Source organism: Neophocaena asiaeorientalis, unplaced genomic scaffold (assembly GCF_003031525.2).
Source record: "Neophocaena asiaeorientalis asiaeorientalis breed wild unplaced genomic scaffold, Neophocaena_asiaeorientalis_V1.1 scaffold130, whole genome shotgun sequence".
NCBI lineage: Eukaryota > Metazoa > Chordata > Mammalia > Artiodactyla > Phocoenidae > Neophocaena > Neophocaena asiaeorientalis.
The window spans coordinates 7,197,772-7,214,338 of NW_020173397.1; positions in this window are offsets into that span (position 1 = coordinate 7,197,772).

The following is a 16,567-nucleotide window of genomic DNA, read 5'->3' on the forward strand; positions in this document are numbered from 1 at the left end:
GACTGCACGGCAGTGGCTCTGCCTGCCAGTTAGAGCCTTTGGAATCTCCCATAGTCAGGTCTGAAAAATCACAGTCAGGATTTTAACTGGGAGCCAGACTCCTCACTAACCCTGTCCTCTTCTTGCCGCTTTCATGTTCAGGCTTGTGTCCTGAAAGCTACAATCTAATGTAAAACATGTTGAATTTTCGTGTTAGTTCATTTTAACCTCATTTCATGTGCTCCTTGGGGAATCCTATCATTCACTTGGGGAAAGTGGCCTTTTTGTCCTTTACCACCAAAACATCACTTCATTTTTTGATCTTGTTGGTTAGTTACGCTCCTGATCTCCGCCACTCATATTTTGTATATTTTGTAAGAATAAACTCAGCATGCACCTCTTGGGTTGCGGTGTCGGACACAGCGACTTGCCCTTTCTCTTTCTTTCTGAGACATAGGCTCTCTCTTGTCTCCTTAGCTGGAGGTAGACTTCTCTATTATCAGTTTGGGCATGTATTATATGCTCCAAAAATATGTGTTGACTTAAATAAGATGACTCCTTTTATTAAAAAAAAAAGAAGAAGAAGAAGCAGCTCCCATTTCAGAGTGGAGTAAAGGAAAGCTCTCTGAAATACTAAGCTGTAAGTTAGGAATCCAGAGGAGAAACAAGATTGTCTTCAGGACCTTGAGAGCAGTGAAACACCTTATGTTGCTGGCTCTAAGGAGACACAGACATAATTTGCAGCGTTTCACTTTCTTGTAAAAAGAATATTTTGCACTGGTGAATGCTTGGAGTTCGTTGATTTAAGAGGGCACAAATAGAATTGAAAAGAAAAGTACTCTGTCTCTTCGTAAAAGAAAATATCTTCCCTTGACCATTCTGTTGCTTAAGGATAGAAACATTCTTATGTATTTCTTTCAATAAAGTACTAAGTTTGTTGCATTGAAGGTGTTTTAACCTCTCAGCTCTGTGTTAAACTGATAGATTCAGCTCCTATCAATCCAGGTCATTGTGTCCCTGGGAAGGGTTATCTCTAGGTACACACCAAAATTATGATGTTGTCTAACCACTGAATCACTACATCCCGTGAGGTCAGGAGAGCTTATCACCTATGTCAACTAAATGTTATCCCTGGCCTCCCTGAAATTATAAGCTTTGTCCACTCTGATTGTAGGAACAATTATATTTCCCTCTTTGGAATTTGGGTTGCTCCCCATATAGTGCAGGTGTGATTTATTTGTGTTTGTGTTACATTGTGGTGTCTTGAGTTTATAACTCTCCTTGTTTATCTTTTCTTTCTCATCAACCTATGATTTAGAGTTTTCCTCAGAAAGGTCAACTGAAATGTACAACCTAGAGAATTTCCTTGCTTTCTCTTGATGGACTCACTTGCCTGTCTTCCAGAGAAGGTTGGCTAGATTGTACTTAGGATATGATCGCCTTTCTAGCAATGGAGGATGTAGCAGGACTAGTGATAGAAAGCTCCATTTTTCATATTCTCTATTTAACTTCTCCAGCGTGTCCTATCAGGCACAAGATTTCCAGTTGCTCGTTAATGTCTGTTCTCAGGGTTGGCCCCTCTATCAGTATCATACCTAAAGTTCACTGAAGTCAAGATATAAACTCTTCAAAGTAAAAATGAAGAGTTTTGCCCCTCCCATGGGAATTTCAAGATTATTTCAAGATTATGTGCCCCATAATTTTGACTTCGTGGTAGTATCATAAAGTTATGTTTTGGGCACCGGAGAAGGACCACAAAACTGCCTGTATAACAGTTGAAACTCTCTCTCCTTCCTACTCATCTTGTAAAAAAAAAAACAAAAAATACAAAAAGAAGGGGGGTGGGGACATTAAAAGTTCTTTCTTTGATTTTCTCAAGGCACATCTCTTTCTGAGAAATGAATAATATTTCCAGCTATGGAGACTTAGACTGCCTGTTGCCAAGTTTTGAATGGTCAGCTATAACAAAGATTCCATGTGCACAAAGCATCCTGTTTTTTGTAATTATTATAACATGCAGACAATTCAAGTATATTAGTACAGATGGATTTGTTTTTAGAATAAATAATGCTTGACTACTTGAGGGAAAAAAAAGTTGAGATTTCTATTTCACAAAATGCATCTAAATAAGTGCCAAATGGAAAAATGCTAAATCCTAAAATATATACCCTACTAAATATATATAGTATTTAATAATAAATGAAAAAGGAGAAAAATGTATGTAAACAGGTAAGAAATACATAGAAAGGGAGACTTTTTCCTAAGTAGAAAGGCAAAGAAAGAAAACATAAAGGAAAAATTATATATATAAATAGATAAAATATAGATGTATCTGAATAAAGGTTAACATCTTCTATGTATGATAAATATTAGACAGAAACAGAAAAACTGTGGCACATGTATTATACAGTAAAGTTAATATCTGTAATGTATAAAGAATTCTTAGTAATAATTACAGGATAAATGACTCTATTGAAAAATGAGCCAAAGATATGAATAGAAGATTTTCAGAGGACTAATTACTGTAAAAAGTAACAAGGCCAACTTCACTAGTGTTCTAAGAGATACAGACTAAAAGAGAAAAAGGCAATGTTTTGCCTTTCAAACTGGCAAGCCCTTTCTATCACCTGGTGTTTAACCAAAGAAAAAATTGATCCATTTTCACCCAGTTGGAAAAACTAGCTGGGTTTGGACTTCTAGAAAGATTACATGTTAGACTTTCTTCAACATGCTTCATTGCACAAGAGATTTGTAACAGCAGCCATGTGTATGTATATTTAAAATATATATATATTTAAAATTTTATTCCTTTTTTGAACCTGTATATTTTTAAACTCCATTGAAGTATTATTGGTAAACAGAAAGCTGTACATATTTCATGTACAAAACTTGTTGAGTTTGGAGATATTTTTAATAAAAATTTCCAAGCATAAAAAATATACAGAAGAATATACCCATTAACTAGATTCAACATTTATCAAGATTCAAAAGTAATTTTGATCAAAAACATTTTTTTTGTTGTTTTGCGACCTAATCTTGGATGTGACTCCAGCATATGGTACTTATCAAGAGACTCATAATGTGCAGAAATTTGACCTTGAACTTCAACCTCTAAGGTGTTATTCTAAAACAATTATCTAGGATTTGAATATGACTCATTTTTCAGATGTTAAGAGTGATAGAAAATCGCTTACAAATTTACTTTTCCTAAATGAACCTTTATACTATTTATGAAATCGGGCAGAAAATAATTACTCTGCTTAAACGATTTGGACTTAGTCCAAATCATTAGACTCCATAAGCCCTCCTCTTTTCACAACTCCTAGAAACTAATGGGTCTAAACCTCAGAGACAGGTCATGCACAGTGCTCAGTGACTCAGTATGAACACTTGCACCCTTCTGAAAGCTCTGCGGTTGATACTATGGTTACTCCTCTTTCCCAGATGAGGATGTGTAAATAGCCTAGTGTTAACACATCAAGGTCATGTTAGCATCTGGGCATCCAGGATCCAGAGCTTCCTTGTTAAACACTAGACAATTACTGCAATGCTAAAACAAGAAAACGGAGCCGCTTTAAAAAAATGAGTTAGTAACAGATGAATCCAGAATGACGAGTCCTGAAAGCATGCCTGGTGTTTTTTTGGCTTTTTTTTTAATAAAGGTATTCATTTTTCTTTTTAATTTGACTTTAGTATTGTTCTAGTAAAGCAAATGCCTTGGACATATTTGCAAAGAATCTGATGTGTAGAAAAGGTGATATTTTATTTTTTAAATTTATTTGTTTATTTATTTATGGCTGCGTTGGATCTTCGTTGCTGTGTGCAGGCTTTCTCTAGTTGCGGCGGGCGGGGGCTACTCTTCTTTGCGGTGCGCGGGCTTCTCTTTGCGGTGGCTTCTCTTGTTGCGGAGCATGGGCTCTAGGTGCGCGGGCTTCAGTAGTTGTGGCACATGGGCTTAGTTGCTGTGCAGCATGTGGGATCTTCCCAGACCAGGGCTCGAACCCGTGTCCCCTGCATTGGCAGGCGGGTTCTTAACCATTGCACCACCAGGGAAGCCCAAGGTGATATATTAGCTCTTGGGTAGAACCACACTCTCCTACCAGACTTTTCCTTGTTGTTGTTTATATATTTTTATAATAAAATAAAATACACTTACAAAAAAACCCCACACAAAGGAAATGTATGCCCTAATACATTCTTTCATGGCAACTACCATCAGGTTAAGAAGTAGAACTTTGCTGCCTACCCCAGTGCCTTTCATGGACTCGTCCTCAGTCACAGCCCTTCCCTTCTCCTGTAAGTAGCCATTACCTTGACTTTATAGTAAACATTTTTAATGGTTTTTTATCACCCAAATGTGCAGCCAAGACCCTTCAGTTTAGTCTTACCTCTTTATTTTAGTCCTTTAAGTTTTTCTTAATCTATGGGTCCTGTCCCCATCTTTTTTTCCCCTACAATTTGTCAGTGCAATATTATTTATAAAACCATTCTTCATAGGTGGTGACACGCTTTTCCTGCAAATAAATTCAGCCCCTGAACATGAGTAGTTATTCTGTGTTCAAAGAGCTGAGAGGTTAAAACACATTCAATGCAACAAACTTAGTACTTTATTGAAAGAAATACATAAGAATGTTTTTATCCTTAAGCAACAGAATGGTCAAGGGAAGATATTTTCTTTTACGAAGAGACAGAGTACTTTTCTTTTCAATTCTATTTGTGCCCTCTTAAATCAACGAACTCCAAGCATTCACCAGTGCAAAATATTCTTTTTACAAGAAAGTGAAACGCTGCAAATTATGTCTGTGTCTCCTTAGAGCCAGCAACATAAGGTGTTTCACTGCTCTCAAGGTCCTGAAGACAATCTTGTTTCTCCTCTGGATTCCTAACTTACAGCTTAGTATTTCAGAGAGCTTTCCTTTACTCCACTCTGAAATGGGAGCTGCTTCTTCTTCTTCTTTTTTTTTTAATAAAAGGAGTCATCTTATTTAAGTCAACACATATTTTTGGAGCATATAATACATGCCCAAACTGATAATAGAGAAGTCTACCTCCAGCTAAGGAGACAAGAGAGAGCCTATGTCTCAGAAAGAAAGAGAAAGGGCAAGTCGCTGTGTCCGACACCGCAACCCAAGAGGTGCATGCTGAGTTTATTCTTACAAAATATACAAAATATGAGTGGCGGAGATCAGGAGCGTAACTAACCAACAAGATCAAAAAATGAAGTGATGTTTTGGTGGTAAAGGGAAACTGTCTAGAAGTTAAATTTAAACTTCGTTTTTTTTTAAGAAATAAAATTGATTGAATAGGTAATGTGAGGCTTTCTTGGGTTTGCTAGTCTCAGGTAGCCGAAGCCCACTGAGATTTGCTAAAGGACAAAGAATATAAGTGACAATGACCCAAACGTATTGCAGGGAATCAAAACCTTGAACTGATAGACTGTGAGAAATAGAGTGCTCTGGAACAGGGCCTCAAAAATTCACGTGCATGCAAATCATCTGACGATTTTCTGAAAATTCAGATTTTTTTTTTTTGCGGTACGCGGGCCTCTCACTGTTGTGGCCTCTCCCGTTGCGGACCACAGGCTCCGGACGCGCAGGCTCAGCGGCCATGGCTCACGGGCCCAGCCGCTCCGCGGCATGTGGGATCTTCCCGGACCGGGACACGAATCCGTGTCCCCTGCATCGGCAGACGGACTCTCAACCACTGCGCCACCAGGGAACCCGAAAATTCAGATTTTTGATTTACGGTGGAGTGAGAGACAATGTACTTTTAATGACCTCTTAGGTGAGGTCAATACTGCTAGTCCATGCAACAGTCCAGTAGCAAGAGACCACTCACCAACTGTGGCGAGTGGGGTATTGTCATGTACTATGGAAACTTCCACTGTATTCGTGTGTCAAAGTAGAGGGAAATGAAGCATATAAGCAAGTGAGTTGGCAAGTGCGTAAAAGAGCAGGTACCCACTGCAGGACACCAAGATGGAAGCCCTGAAGACATTTTGTTTCTGTTGAGCACAGGGAAATGGGCTACCAGATCTCCGGAGAAACCCCACCCAGCCTGGCTCCATGTAACGTCTTTCCAATATCCCTATGCACCCCTTCATCCCTAAATCTGCCCTGCCGTTCTATGAAATGAAGTTCAGAAGAGCCATTAGAGTCTGCCTTGAGGGAACTGATAAATCTATTCTATTGCTGCCTCTGTAAATGGAATGGTCATTCCTTACATTTTGTGGATGAGGTAGAAAGTTAAAAGCATAGAGCATGCTGGGCTGTCCTGGGTTTATTATTTAATCTGAACTTGGTCTCCTAATTAAGCGTGTATTGTTAAATGAAGTAACACCCAGGCTTCAAAATTACCCAGCAGGTGTTTAAAAGACACCAGTCCGCGTTTCTGGGCAATAGTCTATTAGCATTCTAATACATTTTACTGTGCACAGCCGTCATATTTCTTCATTAGCTGCTGATACATTGTATAATGCATCTTACAGAAGTGTTTGGAACAAGTTTCAGAAAATAGGAGTACACCCAAGGAAGAGGTGCTACAAATGTGTTTCTTTAAATATACAAATTTTTTTTTAAAAAACAGCTTGTAATCTAGGCTTAACATTTAGTTGTGTAGGCTAAAATACACTTGTAAATGTATTTGTGCAGTTCTGTTGACTCTGTATTGCAGAACAGTACTTTATATAGTTAGAAAAATGAGCCCTTGCCATTGTCTTTTTTGTCGAAAACTCCTTAGCCATCAAATGTGGTGTTATCCTCTCTCCCCTCCCCAGTCCTACCACACACACACAGTGCTGGGTAAAACTTCAGCCATAATAAGATATCCTCTAGCGCATGAATTCCTTTTTTTAATCAAGATATCATTTATACATAACATAGGGTAAATTTAAGGTATACAGTGTAATGATTTCATACACATATATTGCAAAATGATTACCACAGTAAGCTTAGTTAACACCTCCATCACCTCAAGTGATTAGCACATATGTATATCTTTGTGTGTGTGTGTGTGTGTGTGTGTGTGTGTGTGTGGTGAGAACATTCAAGGTTTACACTTTTAGCAATTTTCAAGTGTTTAGTCTTGTCACCGTGCTGTTTCTTAGATCCCTAGAACTTGCTCCTCTTATGACTGGAAGTTTGTACTCTGACAGACATCTCCCCATTTCATCCCCCCTCCTCCCCGCCAGTCCCTGGCAACTTGCATTCTACTGTTTCTATGAGTTTGTTTTGTTTAGATTCCCACATATAAGTGAGATCATAGAATATTTGTCTTTCTTTGACTTATTTCACTTAGCATAATGCCTTCAAGGCCCCTATATGTTGCCACAAATAAGAAGATTTCATTCTTTATTTATGGCTCAATAATATTCCATTGTCTGTATATACTCTGTTTTCTTTATCCATTCATCCATCACTGGACACTTAGGTTGCTTCCATGTCTTAGCCACCGATAGGTTGCCTATTGTGAATAATGCTGTAGTGAACATGGGGGTAGCAAAGACATGTATTTTTAATGGATATGCAGGATATATTGCACTCAGAAAGACAATTTCTCCTTAAGGGAGAAATTCAATTTTAGTTTAAATCAATTAAATTAGTCAATTTTCAATACATCTAAATGTAATATAATTTTTCTCCTGTGGTGAAGGGAGGAGTTCATAGTGAAAAAAATTTTAGAAACACTGCTGTAACATATATAGGTTTAAAGAACTGAATTTGCAAATTCAAATTTCAAATTAAAAATTCAGGAAATATTTCTTAGGTACCCGTCAAGTTTGGGGCACTGTATTGAGTATGTGGGGAGGTCTTAAAGAGAATAGACTTGTCCCTTTAGATTACGTAGGATGTTTTGACTTTCCTTATATAACTTCAATAAAAAATTGGTTAAAAATAAGCACATTTATTATCACATCTACTTGTAGAAGCCCAGGCAGCCCCAGGTGAGGTAATTTCAATGGATGCGTAGCATCATCAAGGACCTAGGTTGTTCCATCTCTCTTTTCTTTCATGATGGCTCATTATTCTATTTCTGTAAATTCTGTTCTGTAATACAGATAAAATCAGTTGTAAAAACATGAATAGTCACCAGTTTACTTATCATAGTCAAATAAAGTTTGTGAGTTTCGGCTTTCATTGATTGATCGCATATTGGTGCTGCTGCCCAGGTATTGTAGCAGAGGCAGGAAACCTGGACCTTTCGTAGTGTCTCTTTCTTTTTTTAACATTTTTAAATATCTATTTATTTTGGCTGCGTTGGGTCTTCGTTGCTGCACGCAGGCTTTCTCTGGTTGCGGCGAGCCAGGGCTGCTCTTCGTTGCAGTGCGCGGGCTTCTCGTTGCGGTGGCTGCTCTAGTTGAGGAGCACGGGCTCTAGGTGTGCAGGCTTCAGTAGTTGTGGCACGTGGGCTCAGTAGTTGTGGCTTAGTGGGCTCTAGAGCACAGTAGTTGTGGCGCACAGGCTTAGTTGCTCTGAGGCATGTGGGATATTCCCGGATCAGGGCCCAAACCCATGTCCCCTGAATTGGCAGGCGGATTCTTAACCCCTGCGCCACCAGCGAAGCCCCGCCTAGTGTCTCTCTCTTAGCAGCAAAAAAACCTTTCCCCAAGCCCCAACGGCCCTCCGCTCATGTTACCTCAATCAGGAATGGGATCACAAATCTTCCTCTACATCAGTCATTAGCAAAGAGAATGAAGTTTCCAAAATTGAATTAAACGAATCATCTCAGGTATGCTCTCTCTTTTTAATAGCTTTTAATTTTGTGGTTATAAACCTAGTGACGTTGAATTGACAGGTTTACATATTAAAAAAATTACATAAGTAACATACTTGAGAATTGGCCAGATAAATTCTGCAATACGTGGTTTATATTTATTATCCAAAAAAATAATGATCAATAAAAACAGCAAATGTCTTAGATGACTCATAGGGAAGATGTATGAAAAGAAACAGATGATATAAGTAATAAGAATAAAAAGCACGTGAATCCCATGTGTATATATATATATTTTTTTTTAATTTTCCCAATTCATTAAAGGAAGTACTCGAATAAATGCTCAAACTCATAGTGTTAAGAATTTGATATATTATTTTTTTAAGTATTTTATTCCAAAATTTTACTCAGCTAATTTTTTTTAATTTACAATAATATTTTGACATAAAGGTAAAATCAAGTGAAACAAAAGTATGAACGGAGCCCATTTAGAGAAAAAAGGACATTAATTTTACTGGAAACCTGGGGTTATTTTTCAGGAGCTGACATTTTATTTTTAAACTTCCTTGCAACTGATTTTAGCCATGTCTCATAATGGTACCATAGATGTTCCTGTGAGGGAAAAATTCCACAAATTAGTGGATTTTCAAATTGGAAATAGTAGAAATTCCAAAATTGTTGCGATTTTGAGGATGGCCAAAAGTTTGTGTTTTTAAAATAGTTTGTAATGTATTATAACACACATAAAGTACACAGATGATCACCTACCGTTCAATCAGTTCAATTCATTTGGCACAAAATGAGCCCCCCCATATACTAAGCACCTAGAATCTCATCAGCTCCTAGTGACCTTGCTACCAGAATAGTTTCACCAGTTTCCATCAACTTGCTGATGTGTAACCTTCGCCTTTATCACCTTTTCAAAATGCACGACTCAGTTTTAATTCAGTAAAACTAAATGAGAATAATTAATCCAACAAAAAATAGTGCACAGTAAATTCTGAAGAAGAACTGTTAAAACCTCTCCCTGAAATGATTTTCACGTTGTAGTTGTGAAGACATATACCCAACACATACCTAACAGCTAAACTGTCCAATAATAAACTTTTTTTTTAACCTCAGCAAACCTGCCTTCTGTCTTGAATTTTTCAGCTCTACCTCTTTACTTCCTAAGATAGAGACTTTGGTATCAGTTTATTGTCCTATCACTCCTTTAAACTTTAGACTTAAATAGCCACCAGTTTCTTTCAGGAAATTTCTTTCAAGTCTGCCCACTGTTCTCTGTACCTAGTATCACTGCCTTCGTTCAAGGCTTTTTTCCACCTCACACAGATTTACATAAGTTCATTGTCTTTTATTCTTAGCGTGGCTTTGTCCCTACTTCAGTGCATTTTCCATAATACTGTTAAGAGCAGTATTACATTATTAGAAGAATCTCAGGGTGCTTATGTGGTACACAGGCTATGTTGGAGAGGCCCAGGCCAGAGACATAGTGGATGATGACATTGTATGTTTTTGTCCATCATGATGCCTGAAGCTGCTGGGACCTCATTTCACTCAGTATATCACACAGTTCCTTATTATTGGCTGACAGGGTTTTCCAGGCACTGCAACACACCCGCTGCCTGCCCACTGTCCCAAACCTTCTCATCTTCTACTGCTCTCCTCCTGCTGTCTCCATCGACAGTGGGGTTCTTGGGAGTCTTTTTCAAACCAGTTATACTTTTGCGATTGTTATTCACATCCCCTCTGATACTGACATGGCTCACTTCTTCATTATTTTCCGGTATCTGCTGAAATGTTACCTTGAGCAAAAGGCCTCAGATGATCCTATATTAAATAGGTCTTAGGTCCCCTCCACTCCTTAATCTGCATTCCATTGTCATTCTTAGCTGTTATGAGCGAGTGCCTGGTATATTCTGTCCACTGTTTATTTTCTCCTTCTTCCCATAAACATAGAGGCTCAGTGAGGGCAGAGCTTTGTTGTATTGTGTGCATTGTTGTGTTTATAGCGCTTGTAAAAGGTCTGGTCGCATAGTAGTTGTTCAATACATATTTATCAGGTGAATGAATCAGTGAATTTATTGGGTCCTGATGGTGACGATGAGATTACAGATGCTCGTCACAATGTTGATTACAGGTTGGTGAGGAGATGAAGGGCAGAATAAATGAGCAAAATCCTCAGATTTTAACTAGAGATTTAACAGTGTCTCACATCAGTAAATCTAGGAAGGTCAATGTAAGTGTCCTATTTGGGATTTGGAAGCAATCATTAAAAGACTTAATATCAAATGTTTAAAAGTAGTTGATTCTGTGAAGTTGGGGGAGAGGGTGGGGAATGCAGTAGAGCTGGACACAGCTGCTTCATTTGTAATGCTTTGATTTCTTAATATGTGAGTTGTTTTGACATGATTTTTTAGTTTAAGAATGTTCTCCAGGGTTCATAGATGTACCTTTTCTCTTCCTATCGGCGTGACCCACTTGCAAACATAGTATATAAGAAACAGGGGAAGGCAAAGACATTACTTGAAATATCTAAAAGATTCCGTGTTACAAAGGGAGACAATAAAATCCTTAAAGGAAAAAAGGGAAATTTCGATGTAACTGAGTATTTGTCATGTCTACAGATACACTGGAAGAGAGAATAAATGAACACAGAAATTCAGACTAAATTGGTAAAGCGGTTTTGAATTATCTACTGTAAGACTCTGGCATTGAAGTTGAGTGCCTGGCATAGATCCAGCTAATTCAGTTTTTGAATCTCTTCCTTTGTAAGTCTCCACAGTGTCAATAAAGCAATTTGCAAAGATAGATTTTAAATAAACCCACTTATTTAAGATTGTATCCCCCAGACCTAATCTTGTCAACGCGTGTTAACAATTCAGAAACCTGTAGCTATGGTGGAAACAAAAGTTACATAGAAATAGAAACCAACCAAGGTTCGTGAAATCAGAAACTTGAAGACTAGGTCTAGTCTGAGTACCAATGGTGCAGAAGATAGTAAAGCAATTTACCAGATGAGGCGTGACAATCTGTTCTATGAAATTGTTTGGAATGGACCTCTGGGTTTGACAACTTGTTAAAAATAGGCTGGGGAACAATAGAGCTAACCTTTGTTCTTGAGGCTTGCCACTCCGGGAAGCCAAGGTTGATAAGTAAAAGCATGACACCGCGTAGAAATGTCACTCAGAGAATACTAGCACTGAAATCGCCACTTATTTTGACCTGAGTTGGATGCTAAAGAGTAACACTTGTTTGTTCACTGTGCAACACATTACAGAGTGATGTCAAACACTCTAATATCAGAGTTGAACGCTAGCAAACCTCTTGACAGATTTTTGATTATCAGGGAAGGAATTCAAATACATTGATGGTGTGTAGCACATCTTTTAAGAAAAGAGCCACGTTGACTTGAAACTGCAATAATCTTGTGCGGTGGGCAGTGGGAAAACAGTACAGAATAATGAGTGTGGCATACGGAGAATTAGTTCCCATAATAAACATATTCGCGAGGAAGGTTTAGCTTGTTGGATATGCAAAACTGTGCCTTCTTACCCTCCCCCTCTCTCAAAATGACAGGAGTGTCACAACATTCTGAATGGGAACATTGTGGCATATAGACAGAGTAAACTAAAAAGGAAAGGCAGTCTCACGTAGTTGATAATAGTTTAATGCGTGGACATTACTTTTGAATTGACATTTTGGTCATCCCATATGCCATTAGTTGTGCATGAGTTTCAATTTGTGCTTATCTGGAATGTTCTTGACTATGTAAAGTAAGCCGATTGACCTATTTATCAACTAAGTGTAGGAAAGCTGTCGTGCTTTATGACCTCTGAAGTTATGTCCATCCATGTTAATGAAGCATGAAGGAGGGTTTAAAAACCCATTAAGATAGCAGCACATTGCATACCTGATTGTTCCTGAATGACAAGGCCTATTCTGTAATAAATGACTGAGACCCCAAATATAGCAAATTCCTTTAGAGTACGCGGGCCAAAATAGCTTGAAGATATACTTTAGCTCTCGTAAACAACCAAGTGAATATCTGAAGCTCATTATTTTATGACTTACTCTTACCAGATATTTAGAACTGCACGTTTTCAGAGCTGTAGATTACGTGATTCAAGCCCATTCATTTTACAAACTGAAAAATCAGTTGAGTGTGATGAACTTCCAAAAGGTGGGGCAGACTTAGCGGTGGGAGTGAATGGTACGTGATATCGTTCTGCTTCTGTTTTCCTTACTCATCTTGTCTTAGGCATCAGATGAAGCTGGGGACTTCAGGACTCTTAGCCCTTTGGGCTGCACACTGGGCTTTCCCTCTACCATTATGTATTCTACCTTTAGGATCTTTGATGAAACCTGAAGGTGCAGAGAGTGTAGTGTTGAAGGAAGGTTTGTATCAAGCTCCTAGACAGAGTGTCCCCTAACTTGTATGAGGATTTTACTGGGGTATGAATAGCCTGTGACTCTGCTGCCCACACGGGAAAACTCACCTGCTGTGTTCATTGCCTCTTTCAGCCTAGTAGACATCTTTGTTTTTTTTTTTCTCATTAGTACAAAAGAGGCATGCTATCACATTGCAAAATCCAGAAAAGCATAAAAACAAGAATGTAATTTTCCTCTTACAGAAACAATTTAAAGTAACGTCCCAGACCTTGACTTCCCAAATCCCAATCCCTAGAGTTGGCACTACAACTCAGGTGACTAATCTGGGACCTGGTCCCCTCGGTCATCATTTACGGAGCCAGGATTGATAATGTATCCCATGGTAGATGAATGAGATACTCCTATTATGTTTGAATTCAGAGGTAGTAGTCAGCCTTCCCCAGTTGCTTGAAGTGAGAATATGTGAACTTTTTACAGTGGGGCGTTCACCTTCTGCCGTGTGTACACAGAAGCAAAGCCAGTCTAGAGAGGAGAAGGAAACAGGTGTTCAGACAGAAAGTCTTGAGGAAAAAGAGATTCCAAGCATGTTACCGCCTTGTTTCCCAAGAGCTCTCAGGTCCCCACTTCCCATCTCTCCTGAAGCCCAATTGTATTTCTACCCTTGTCTGCATTTAGATACCCCTGGATCCTTTTGATAAATACACCTTTTATGCTTAAGCTAGATCTAGTAGGTTTCTCCTCCTTGCAAACACGACAGACTTTGCAAAGAAATTCCCAGAATCCTTTTCATTCCGTGATAACCAAAAATTTCTGTGTGTATATTAAAATAGAACTCTATAGAGTCATATTTTACATAACGTTTAGTGTCATGCTTTGCTTTATGTACTGTAGACCTTTTTCATGTTGTTCTATGAGAACAGTTTTAATGGCTTCAAAGCATTCCATTGTGTAACTAAGCAGTAATTGATTTACCCAGTTCTCTTTTGGACATTTATTTGCATTCTAAATTTTTACTTTTCGAAACTACATTGAAGTGTAACAAGTTGATCCCATTCAACCATTTAGGAAATATTTTTAGAATTAACCTTGCCATTTCAAACAGCACACGAACTTTTAAACCTTTACGACACGCTGTCACGTGCTTTATAAACGTACACTCTCAGCGGCACTGTTGTTTTTTGCTGGGGCGGGGAGCTGACGTGAGAGAGGTCAGTAATAAATTGAGCTCTAAATGTGGGAAGGAGATTCAGTATGAGCTTACAGATTAAAAAGATACACTCAGTATGAAAATTGTAATAATATGAATATAATCAAAAGATATCTATAAGTAGGACAAGGGCTGGCAGTAGAAAAAAAGACGTTGGTTTAACTCAGATTCAGATTTGAACCCCAGCTCGGCAAGTTAATGCTATACCCCTGCCTCTCGACTTGAAAGTAGGGATAATTGTGCCTACCTGAAAAAGTCATTATGGAGATTTAATGAGAAAATTTTGCAGTTTACCTAGTATAGAGACTGGCCCATTGTCAAAGTTCAATTTTAGAAGAATCTACTTTTGCATATATTACCGATAGATATTTTATTTAGGTATTTAAATCTTCTTCAATAATTCCTGTGCTTTAAAAAAAATAACTTTGTGCTTTAGAACTCAACTGATTATTTAAATTCTAGTTTAATTTCATCATTCCTACTTTTAATTAAACATAAAAATTTTGCTAAGGGCTTCCCTGATGGTGCAGTGGTTGAGAGTCTGCCTGCCGATGCAGGGGACACGGGTTCGTGCCCTGGTCTGGGAAGATCCCACATGCCGCGGAGCGGCTGGGCCCGTGAGCCATGGCCGCTGAGCCTGCGCGTCCGGAGCCTGTGCTCCGCAATAGGAGAGGCCGCAGCAGTGAGAGGCCCACATACCGCAAAAAAAAAAAAAAAATTTTGCTAAGGATAAAGAGTTAAGTGGCTTAATAGGGACCATTTCCAGAGAATCACCAAGATCTTAATGGAAGTGGAGGCCTTCAGTTAGCTGGTTAGTGTTTGGCCTCTTTTTTTTTTTTTTTCTTAAATGAAACATTTTATTACCAGGTGTTGCCTCTTTTTTGATGTTTTCCTCTTTTGCGGTGGTTTACAATGCATACAAAGCCTTGAGTGAGCAATATCATATAATTAACTAAATGAAAGTTAAAAGTCAGTAATAAGTATTACTTTCCAAGTTCAACAGAGGATGCTGTGGGTGTTCACCACGTCAAAGCCACAGCAGGAGGGTGAGGTCCCTGTGCTTGAGAAGTAGAAGAGCTAAGATGAAATACAACCAATTTCCAGTGATTTTGCTCTGATTATAAATCACTGAGGATGGTGTGGCTCTCTTTCTCCTTTTTAATCACGTGGATTTTTACAGCTTTAATTGAATGAATACTTCCGTCAGGCCAATATAGCAAATACTCAAATCTGTCTGTTCCACAGACATACCAGGCATTTAACGTTTCAGAATTCTTGAAGGATCTGCTCCATCCGTACTTATTTGATGACTGGAGCTGAGCTGTCCTCCTGCCGTCTGCCCACCTCCCACTCTTGGTCCAGTGGGGTTTCTGTAGAGCTGGGCACATCCTGAGAGTCTTAGGTGGACAGCACACCAAGATAAGGCAATCGGCTCTCCTCACGTCCCTGCCTAGAGCGATCATTTCTTCCTTGATCTTACGGGAAACTCAAGCTGACCGGGGCCAGAGGGTTTGGTCTTAAGTGAAGACATTTTGTGCATTTAATGTCTGAACAGGGTCAGGCATCATTTACTTAGCATTCACTCTATTAAAATTGTATTAGTTATGAAGCTTATGAGCAAGTATCTGGCTTGGTTTTGCTACGTTAGTTACTTTATCACATAATGCTTTTTTGTCCATATGTGTATATTTTCCTCCAAATTTTTGCTCACTTTCAGTGATTTGTTTTCAATGGTAATAACTTATTACAGTAAACCTGAAAATACAGCCTCTAGGATGTAAATTTGGGGGGGCAAGACTAAAAGTGTTCTTTAGAAGTCTCACAAAGATGTTGTTGGGTTACATGTGCACACTTAGACAATCACCAAGGTTAAGAAAATGTGACACTATGATTGGCTTAGGCTAAGCTCACGTGATCCACTCTTGAGCTAAGTGAGAAAGGAGTTCGTTACTGAGAGAAAAATCTAGGTATTCTTACCAGAAGAAAATTGCATTAATGCTGGAAAGGAAAATTATATGCTCATTAGTTAGTGCTACCTGGAAACCCAGAATGGCCCTGATTCATCTTCTTTTTGCAGTACGTGGGCCTCTCAGTGCTGTGGCCTCTTCCGTTGCGGAGCATAGGCTCCGGACACGCAGTCTCAGTGGCCACGGCTCACGGGCCCAGCCGCTCCGAGGCATGTGGGATCTTCCCGGACCGGGGCACGAACCCGTGTCCCCTGCATCAGCAGGTGGACTCTCAACCACTGTGCCACCAGGGAAGCCCATCTTCTTTTTT